We start from the raw sequence: 11,134 nt of genomic DNA on the forward strand, positions 1-11,134 counted from the left end.
TGAGACCTTTGGACTACTATTAGTATATTTATTGTTATTGCAATTATACATTGTTATTACAATTAGTGTATTTATTGTTAATTTTAAAGGTTTATTTCTACTAATTTTGTAAAGAGTTAATAAAAATAGTTAAAACACTTATTATTTTTATTAATTTATGCAAAATTATTATAAATAAGGACAATAATATCACCCGCAATCTCTACATAAAGGAAATCTTTGAAAATCTTCAAGCCAACTTAAAATTTTTAAACCAATCAAAAACTCATTCTTGATTTTAAAATATTGTATGTTAAAATATTTGTACAAAGAAAAACAATTCCTTCTGGATTTTCAGAAAATTAGTGCATTATACCAATAGACTTTTTTTCATGCAGAAATAGTTATACTAAAAAGAAAATGACATAGGAGGTGATCGGAATAAGAGAAAGTGGCTACCTGGACGGACAGTTGCCTGTATGGTTCTCGAGAGGAGGGAGTCAGTCTTCAAACTCTCTGAATATGGCGCTGTAGGCAGTATTTGCTTGGCTCCAATGTTGACACTGGGCTTCTGGCATCAGTTTCAACTGTTTAACCTGTCAATACAATCCCTGAACATCCCAGTCCAGGTTCAGCTACTTAATATGTCAACGATTCCAGGAGGTTGTATAAACACGATGACAGAGCTGGAGTTTCCAACATGCTTCCCTTTGCAGAAGAATCCCTGTGAGCAATTCTCCACACACAGCAATGCCTTCCCAACTTCCAAGGAATCCAGGTGATGTGTTACAGCACCTGGTGAGAATGTAGACTTAATGCAAAGATGCACTAAAGAATGTTAGAAGTTTCACGTTAGCCATGACACCTTGCCACCAAGCCTGGGCAGCACAGCACAGAGATGTGCTCTGCATAGCTAAAGAAGAGTGACACAAACATCCCTTTTCACAGGTCCTAGCACCAAGCCCATCACAGGAAACTCCAGTCTTAGGCCAGCAACTGCAGACCCAGGCTCCAAGATGATAATTGTAACCTCAGCCACCAGGCAGGCCCACTCCAGTGGGACATTTTCCAGGACAGTTATTGTAGATTCAGGAGCAAATCCATGCCCATAGGCTTGAGGATATAGGCATGGCCACTGAAAGCTCAGTTTCCAGGCTAGTTTCAATGTCAGCCCCTTAGGTCAGTCCTCAACTATAAGATCCTGGCTCCACTGAACCAAGGATCCAGGCATGAACCCTATGGACTCAATCATCAATGTAATCCAAATGGACCCTGATGCCAGGTTATTTTCTGTGGACTCAAGATTCAAACTTAGCCTCGCACATACAACTCTAATGTGATGATATTGTGTCCCCCAATATATTGTGCACCCTAATAAACTTATTTGGGGTCAGAGAACAGAACAGCCGCTAGATAGACATAGAGGTCAGAAAATGGTGTGTACCTTTAATCCTAGCATTCTGGAGGCAGAGATCCATCCATATCTCTGTGAGTTCAAAGCCACACTAGAAACAGCCAGGCATGGTGACACATGGCTTTAATCCCTGGAAGTAATGACAGGAAGCAGAAAGGTATATAAAGCATGAGGACCAGAAACTTTTTTAAGCTTTATCTTTTAGCAGCAGTTCAGCTGAGATCCATTTGGATGAGGATTCAGAGGCTTTCAATCTGAGGAAACAAGATCAGCTGAGGAATTGGCGAGGTGAGGTCTGTGGCTTGTTCTGTTTCTCTGATCTTCCAGCATTCACCCCAATACCTGGCTCTGGGTTTGTTTTTATTAATAAGACCTTTTAAGATTCATGTTACACTCTAGCTCCACAGTTGGCTAACCCAGAATCTATTGATTAGCTAACTGACAAATAGGTTTGCCTGGTGAAGCAAGCTTTAAAAAGTCTAAAATAATTGTGGGGCTTGCAAGGTATCTCAGTGGGTAAAGGCATTTGCCATCAAGCCTGAAGATCTGAGTTCAATCCTCAGAACCCACACAAAGGGAGAGAGCCAACTCCCCAAAAGTGTCCTTTGACCTCCACACCCACATGTCTGTGTGTGCACATCTGCCCACACATATTCACACAGTAGAAGAATAAATGAATTTTAAAATTGTATTTAAAATAGCTTCTCATCTAAAGGTGCAGACTCCAGCATACAGCCAGAAGATCAAAAGTAATCAGAAAAAAAAATAACATCATCAAAAGAAAAAAGAACCCATATATGACCCTAAATAAATGAGGTTTATGGGAGCCCACAACTGACTCAGTTTCCCAGTTTGAATCTGAAGTCTATTCTAAGTCAATAGAGTTCAGGCTTGTTTGCTCCAAGGCTATGATAAAGTCCTGATTAGCCCACAGAGTCTCCTTGAAGGGCTGTGAGACAGTCCTGATTAGCCCACAGGAAGGAACATACTATCTAGCTAGATGCAGGCTGCTGATGCCAGCTGGAGGTACATCGAGATAGAAAATGAAACTGCCTGCTCCTTGACGCAAGGTAGGATAGACAGTGGTTGAATGCCTGCGCTGTGCATTCTTCCACCTCTTTCCTTCAAAACTGTATGTAACCTGGCTGTGAATAAACTCGGGGCTGTCTGGCATTAACAGGCAGACCTCTCGACTCTTTTCTGTCTTCTTCATTGTCTCTTCAATCTGCACGCCTCTACCCAGCTACCCAGCTGACTGTCGGCAGGGCAGGCTCCGACAGAGGGCCAGCTGATTGTCTGATTATAAATTTGACCTAGGGGCTGGAGAAATGGTTTGGTGATTGAGAGACTGCACTGGTCTTGCAGGGGACCTGAGTTCAGTTGCTAGCACACTCACCGTGTAGCTAACAACTACCCGTACCTCCAGCTGCAGCAGATCTGATGCCTCTAGCCTCAGTGGGCATCTACACTCGTGTGCACGTACACCTATATAGAGATACACATACACACATAATTAAAAATAAAATCTTTCAAACAGAATTCAAAACAACTGTCTTCAAGAAGTTCAGTGAACTATAAGTGAATACAATTAATGACTAAACAAAGTCAGAAAACACCGCACAAATGAAATGGGCAGTGCCCCAGAGAAGGGACCAGGAAGCACAGAGACAGGTCACTTATATTATTCCCAGGACAAAATGAAAACAGAATTTTAGAAACCGCAGAAAACCTAAAATCCATATATAACATCATCATGAAATTGTTCATTCTTATAATCCCAGAAGAATGGATAGAAATCTTTGAAGAAATACTAACCAAAAAACCCTCCTCAAATATGACAAAAAGATTATCCAGCAATATAGATAAGTGTAAAGGATGTCGCATTATATTCCATCTCTCAGAAGTCATTAATGAAGAGACAGTTTCAGAAACAGCAAAAGAAAGGCAGCTTTTTACATACATAGGAAGTTTATAAGACAGTTAGTGGATTTCTTAGTGCAAGCCAGGACGACACTCCACGACAGTACAACAGGTTTAAATGTAGATGGTTTCTAAGTTCTAACAGTTAAGATGTTTTATTTATACTTTACAATAGCCATAAAGAAACTGAAATACACATGAATGTAAAGAAAAAAGAATCCACCCAGAAAACAATGGATACAGTAAAGTACTAGAGCCTTCATTATCATCGAATGTAAATAGATACATAAATTTCCAATCAAAAGCTGTAAAATGGCAGGCTGGATGAAATCACATAGCAACCTGCTCCTCACTACATGTGTGACTCTTTTGTACAGCACATCTTTGCTGTACACACTGCCCACATTCAGTCAGCGGTTTTCTCAGTTACCAAATCAAGGGCCATAGCTCCACAGTGTTCATGGAGTTCAGGACCATCTGAGTTTCAAGCATCCACTGAGGATCTTAGAAAGTAACTTTTGTGAGAAGGGGACTCTTGTACATAATAATAAAACAAGCAGTTCACCAAAAGGACTCATCAGCTGTAGATATGGATGCAGTCAACATAAGGGCACCTAAATACATAAAGAAAATATTAACAGACCCAAAGGGAGAAGTAGAAGAAGTAAGCGATCAATGTGGATAGATCACCCAGACACAGGATAAATAAAGCATTTGTCAGCACGGCCCTTGAATACACATAGAAAACATGTCCACGCGCGCTCAGAGCATTGTTACGGCAGCAGAGAACACATCTGTGGAAGCACACACGGGATGTCCAACTAGGACAGATCCCATATTAAACCGATGTCAAGTCTTCTCAGCAAATGCAGGAAGGCTGAAACCACATCAAGCATCTCTCTAAACACAGCAATATAAGAAACTAGAAATCAGTGACTGGAGGAAATGAAAAAAAAAGTCACAGATTTGTGAAAATTAGCAGATTCCAGAAAAACTGGTGAGACAAAGAAAAAAATTGAAAATGAACAAAACAATATTTTGAGACAAACAAAAGTAGAAACATGGTGTGCCCAAAATGTATGTAATGCAGCAAAAATAGATCTACTAAAGAAGGGTTTGCAGCAATAAAAATTTCATTAAAAAAAAACAGAAAAAACTAAAATAATCTACCTTTCTGTGTAAGAGAACAAGAAAGAAAAAAAAATAAACTAAGCCCAGAATCAACAGAACAGAAGCAAAGTGAAATGAATGCCAGAATAGTAATAGGAAAGACCAATAGTACTGAACTGTTTTTTGAAAAGATAAAATTGAGAAACTGAGCTTGGTGAACTCTGAAATAAGAGTCAAGCAAACAAAAGCATAAACCAAATTAATGCAACATAACTATAAAGTATTTATCTCAATTTATCTTAGACTACATTAACAAAATTCTAGGAATCTATCACCTGTAAGACAAAAATCATGAAAATCTGAAGAGGTCAATAATTTGTAAGATGATTAACTCAATAATAATAAGAGCATAATGTCTTTATAGACAAATTCTACTGTATAGTTAAAGAAGAACTAACATGAGTTTTGCCCATTTTTCTACTTCTGACATCATGTGATGCAGCCAGAAGTCCCAGGCAGGAGACTGTCACTTTGCTTTACAGACTGTTCCACCATGCGGGTTGGACTCCCCAGCTGCCAGAATTAGGAAGTAAAGAAACCTCTATTCTGTATATATTACCCAGTATTGGGTATTTTATTACAGTGACACAAAACTAGGAGATATGAAGTCATATGACCACCTGGACATTGGCATTTGAATAAAAGCAATCCATAGAAGCAAGTACGAAGGGGGTTGTAAGGGTCTGAAAATTGGTGAAATCAGTGATGTTTATCAAAGAATACGAAGTTTTAGTTTGGAGGGACTAATAGACTGCAAGACCTCATGCCCAGCTATTGCAACTGTAGTTCAATATATACTTATTAATGAGAGAGAATGAATTTTAAAGATTTATTGACTTTCTAAGGATGTGTCTGTGTCCGCGCCAAGTGAATGCAGATGCTCATGGAGACCAGCAGAGGGCGACAGATCCCCTGGAGCTGGAGCTATAGGCCTTTGTGAGCCACCAGATGTGGTTGCTGGGAACTGAATCGGTTCCTCGTCGAGAGCACAGCTGAGTGGGCCATCTTTTCGTCCTCTGGGTCTTGAGAATGCTGGATTATTATAGGTGTACACAAGTGTGTCTTGGCACTCATGCATTCTTAACATACATAACAGCATCTGGGATGGTGACTGTGTTCAGTAACTTGATAGTGGCAATAATTTCACAGTGTACATGGAAACCAAGATGTTATTATATTAAAAACACATTAAAAATTATTTTTGTAAATTATATGTGTGGGGAAGACACACATTTAAATGCTTATCCTGAAGAGAAAAATGTGATTTATGTTAGGGACATACAATTCAGGTATAGGTTTCCAGTTTTGAAAATGATCACATCTTGTTTGTGGGTTTCCTGGCAATGGGACCAGAACTTACTCCAGGTACACAAACTGGCTTTTTAGACCCCAGTCCTTATGGTGCAATGCCTTACTCAGCCTTGATGCAGGAGGGAGGGGCTCGGTCTAGCCCCAACACAGTAAAACAGCCTGTGTTGACTATCCAAGGGAGGATTTACTCTCTATGAGGAGCGGATGGGGGTGGGAGAGGGTAGGTGAGGGGAGTGAGAGAAGAGGAGGGAGGGGTATGTAAAAGGAAAGAATATAGATAGATAGATAGATAGATAGATAGATAGATAGATAGATAGATAGATAGATAGATATAGATATAGATATCTAAAGCAAAATAAAAAAAGATCACATCATCCCTTTATTTGGGGATATGCAGCTTGAGCCTTATCTATTTGCTTTGGTAGGGTGTGTGTGTGTGTGTGTTGGCACACCTGAATGTGGGGATGGAGTGGACAGCTCCCCCTGGAGGTGAATCGAAGCATATGATGTTATTGCCTTTCTACCTTTTTGGGTTTTTTTTTGTTTTTTTTTTTTTTCTTTTTTTCAAGACAGGGTTTCTCTGTGTAGCTTTGCGCCTTTCCTGGAACTCACTTGGTAGCCCAGGCTGGCCTCGAACTCACAGAGATCCACCTGCCTCTGCCTCCCGAGTGCTGGGATTAAAGGCGTGCGCCATCACCGCCCGGCGCCTTTCTACCTTTTTATAACACTGAATATTTATGTTCAGATCCACCCAATTCCGAGTTGATAAGTCAAGTTTACAGGACAAATCTGGTCCAGTATTTGCTCTTTAAGTAGTGTTTTAATGGAACACAGTCATGCCCATTCACTGATACACAGTCTATGCCCACTTGTGTCCTTTAATTACAGAATGCTCTCCAATAACAACAAAAACAAAAAACAAACAAACAGGGATTTTGATATCTGGCCCCGTACAGCAAAGCTCACTGAAACCTGCTGCATGGCACTTCTGTAGAGATTTTAGATTTTTCTGTCACTATTTCTATATTAAGGAAACACTCGCTGATTTACAGACTGCCTCGTCCCCCTCAGGGAACTCTATTTTATTTTTAATTTTTAGAAAAGTGTTTTCAGATATAACAAAATGCATACACTTCCTTGAAACTACCAACTTTCAGTCCTAGATTTACTAACTAATAATTTATTCCCCCCTCCTTTTTTTTGGTTTTAAAAATATATATAAAGGCCATAATCACTCACCACTAAAACTCCTCTGCTTTCTATTCTGCAAAGTCACAGTATGTCATTTGAGCTGGTAAATTAGATTTGCAGAGAGTTGACTCATAAATACTTTGTGTGTGTTGCTGGGATGCAGAGCTGTATTTATTAGAAACAAAGAATCACGCTGCCAATAAATATCTCTGGACCGCCATACACACAGTAGCATATTTAAACAGCAATGCTGTATTTCTTTCTAGAGACGGGATATTAACCGGTATGTTAGTCATCAACAAAGCAAAACACTCCGTTCTGTGAAGTGTAAAAAAATTGGAATTTGTGATCTCATCCACCACCAAGCTCAATAGTGGTGGGGGGGGGGGGGGGAAGCATTCAGTGCACAACAGACCTGCTCAGAGGTTGCTTGCCTACATAGTAACATTCCAGACTTAAACCTTCATAAATATACTTCCGCGCTTAGTCCGAAAGTTCCTGACAGTGAAATAGGAGTTACATTCCATTATAGGATTAAAAACTAGATAGAATAAAAACTAAAATTCCTTCATGGATTCGGGAGAACAAAATCAATTACATCGAAGAGAGCCAGCAGTAGGCAGAGTTCTAAATGTCCCCTTCTAAATTTCCCGTTCCGACGCCGGGGAATGTGTGCAGACATTGTGAGCCAGCAGCTCTGCAGAGACTGTGTTTCGGTGACCGTGGTTGATGAGAAATGCAATTTTGCAGATGTAATTAAGGTGACTGTTCAGCTGACATTGAGCTCATCGAGGCAGAGACTATCTGAGTGGGCCAGGTCTCATCACCAGAGCCCTTTAAAACAGGGTTCCTGCTGCTCTTTTTTATTACCGTCGTGTGTGTGTGTGTGTGTGTGTGTGTGTGTGTGTGTGTGTGTGTGTGTGTGTTGTGTGACATGCATGAACCATGGTGTACCTAGCTGATGTCAAAAGACAATTTAGAGGAGTCGGTTCTTTTCTTCCGCTGTATAAATTCTGGAGATCAGTGAAACTCGGATCATCAGGCTTGGCAGCAAGCAGCTTTACCCGCCGAGCCCTGACACCCACCTGCACTGCTCTAACAAGGAGAATTCAGGGAGATTCAAAGTATAAAAGGTTGAACAGCAGGGAGGCTTTTTGGGTGCTGCCTTGGATATGCAGGAGCCCTGAGACAAGGACTTGAGGGTCACCACTGTCCAACAGCTGGAAAAAAGCCTATTATCCACCCCCTGCACCCCCCCAGAAAGAGAGAAAGAGAGAGAGAGAGAGAGAGAGAGAGAGAGAGAGAGAGAGAGAGAGAGAGAGAGAGAGAGAGAATATTTCCAATGACTGAGTGGGAAGAGGATTCACCTCCAGACCCTCCCTTCCAACATCCTCCAAGCTTATTTCCCCTTACTTTCTAAGTATGATACTGTCCCAGGTGTCCACATCCTCACATCAAACAGACCACTGCTCCAATGCTCCCTCCTTACAGTTACCAGCCCTCACTCCTTTCCCGCTGTTCACTTTCCTTCGTAGAGCTGGTTACCAGGCATTGCCTCATCTACTCACTCTGTGATCGTCTGTATCTTTAACAGCTCACTGTTAGGATCTGGGGCCATAGTTTGTTTGCTGTCTTTCCCCAGAGCCCAGGATAGTCCTGCCTTCTGAGTTAGAGGGAAATGGTGAATAACTACACGTGTGGGCAACTAACTGTTCTTAACAAACAAATAGGACTAGGGACAGGTGGTTCCTTTGCCCACAGTTGTGGGTGACCAGGATCATGTAAGTCGTAGTTATACTATAAGCTAAGCTAAGATGCCATCTTACAGAGCTAAAACTGATTGTTGGAGTAATAGTCACACCGGTCCTAACTCTAATGAATGCTCTTGTGTTGCTGCTCTGGTTAAAACTAGTTAATTATAGCAAGTGCTACTCTTAATTTACACAGATGATCTATTTTATATATACAACCACAAGAGGATACAGTGAGCAAACCAAACTAGTTAACCTACCTATCACATTACATACTTACCATTGTTGTGGTGAGAGCATGTAATCAACTCTTATCAGTTTTCAAGTCTATAGATGATATATTGTTGATAATAATGTTGTTGGAAGGATGACAGGACCCAGAACATTGGTCTTGCCTGAGATTTTGTACCTTTTGGTCAACATCTACTCATTTCTTTCATTTGATCCATGGGGAGGTGTGGAGTTTGTCCCATGGTATCATGGAGCTCTGAAATGTCCCTGGTACTGACTCCGCGGGGACAGCTGTGTCTCCTGATCCCATGGGTGTCATTCTGGGCCTTTGGTCTTCTGGGACTGGCATCCTGAGGAACTGGCCTATTGCTAATAATGAGGAGCAGGCCTGGACTCTAGATTTATTGGAGTCTAGAGATGCGGGGATCAGCCTGGAGCTTGGGTGTTGCCTGATAAAGCTTCAGACTTCAGACCTACAACCTGGCCTGAAATGTGCATGTGGCAAGAGGTGGACCCATAGCCTGAGTCTTAGAGGTGGAATTTGGCCCTAAAAGTCCGAAGTTCCTGGGCAAGTGGTTGGGGGAGGTGGTGCAACTAGGCCACTGTTAATAATTACAGGAGACAGAATTGATTCCGAAATTTGTAATATGGCTACCATTACATAAGGAAAGCCAGAGTGAGCCCACCTTAGTTAAAAATGATGGGTTAGTCTGGAGAGGATAGCCAGATTGTGTATTTGACCACGTTAGCTGTACTCTAAGATGGATCTAAAAAGTATGGTAGAACTTAAAAAAAAACAAAAACTTTACATGTTATCAAATGCTATTGCACTGACATAGCTCGCCTACATCCACACTAACGATACAGCCTACAGGAGAGTTATTATTTTCAACAGAAAGAAAATGGGATGAAAACCAGGATGATGTCCCAATAATGAGACTTGATTCTTCACCCGGAAGTTGAATGGACAAACATGGAGTTGCTTTGGGCTATGAAAAAAAAAATCTTCTCCTAAAGCAAGCTGGCAGTACACTGCCCTTGGTTTCCAAAGTGTAGCTGAGGAGTGAGTGGTAGGAACCCAGTATCGTTCAGATTCATCATTTCTTCTCTGTTTCTTCTCCTCCCTTTCATTCCATCTCCTAGAAGCTGCTCCGGAGGGTCAGTCCATGACCTGGAGTTTCTTCTAAAGATGAACCCTCTCTTTCCTCCAACTCCAGCTGGACAAGCCCCCGGGAAGAATGCTGCCTTCACCCTGCTTGGGTCAATAAGAACTTACACCTAGAAAGCAGATCATGCTGTGATACATGTGTGCCTGTGCACACACATACTAAATAAAAGAATAAATAAATTGTTTAAAAACATGAAAACTTATAAGCCAAGGTTAAATATGTGGTATAAATTGGGAAAAAGCCCATTTGTACAAGTGAAACCAAATAAACTACTCCAAATCCTTTGGGAGGAGACTTCCTACTTAGTCCCAATTTCTAGACAGTGAGGTTAGTCATTTCAGAGGCTCTTTAGCAGTGTATATTGTTTGATGTTCGGTCATAGATGCTGCAGTAGAGAGACACCAAGATACTAAGCCTTCATTTTCCAAAAGAGCAGAGGGGTTCAGCCTTTTTGGAAAAGACTGGCACCTGGCTAGCTCTCTCCAGTCATTTTATTCAAACATATACAAGGTTAATTGGGGCTGGGCAAGGTTCCAACTATCAAAATCATCATGCTCCTTCTGCCCATGAGAGCAGACAACCCACACAAATCTCAGTCTCTTTTGATTAGGATGAGGCATAATCAAAAGTAAGAACTCCACGTTTGCCGGGAGTGTCTTCAGACCAAGGTCGGCGCAGCTGCAAGCTCTCACGTAGCGCTAAGTGCAGACTCTCCAGAGAAACAATTCTTGAAGGTTTAAACAGTCTCAAAGCAATTTCTCAGCCTCTACTGATTAACCCAAACATAGCAAAGGCTTTGCTGATGAAATATTTCTCTCAAAGCCTGACAAAACGGCTTTACTATACATTTCACTTAAAGCCAGACATAAAGGCTTTACTTTACATATCACTGCAAATATGTAGCTCCCTTCTTGTTTTGTTTTTTTCTCATCAGCTTAGGGCTTGAGTCCTGTGCGCTGTGGCTCTCTGGAGAGTTTAACAGGTCTGTTTGGTAATAT

This window comes from Peromyscus californicus, unplaced genomic scaffold, assembly GCF_007827085.1.
Source record: "Peromyscus californicus insignis strain IS unplaced genomic scaffold, ASM782708v3 Scaffold_23__1_contigs__length_62951481, whole genome shotgun sequence".
NCBI lineage: Eukaryota > Metazoa > Chordata > Mammalia > Rodentia > Cricetidae > Peromyscus > Peromyscus californicus.